This window comes from Tupaia chinensis, unplaced genomic scaffold (assembly GCF_000334495.1).
Source record: "Tupaia chinensis unplaced genomic scaffold, TupChi_1.0 Scaffold000201_2, whole genome shotgun sequence".
Taxonomy (NCBI): Eukaryota; Metazoa; Chordata; class Mammalia; order Scandentia; family Tupaiidae; genus Tupaia; species Tupaia belangeri.
The window spans coordinates 350,998-351,236 of NW_006159677.1; the positions used below are offsets into that span (position 1 = coordinate 350,998).

Here is a 239-nt window from a genome sequence, read left to right on the forward strand (position 1 = left end):
AGTTTCGCTCTCTCTGTCTCTCTCTGGTGAGCACATGCATCCTGTAACATATTTTAAAATTATAATAATAAATAAAATTAAATAAATAATTCTAAAAAAAAAAATTCATACCAGAAGCCAGCAGGTGGCATGGAGGTTGAGATGCTAGATCCCACGTAGTTGAGAGTCCGAGACTCAGTGGCTTAAAATCCACACTGGGGGAATCAGCAGATGGCTTAATGGTTAAGTTGCTGGTCTCT

At 38.5% G+C, this 239-nt stretch overlaps 1 protein-coding gene across 1 annotated transcript in view; it reads right to left on the bottom strand.

The window, feature by feature from the left end:
* AP1M1 (adaptor related protein complex 1 subunit mu 1) overlaps nt 1-239 on the bottom strand; it is a 23,124-nt gene that overhangs the window by 6,659 nt on the left and 16,226 nt on the right. The gene's annotated exons all lie outside the window — the stretch shown is intronic.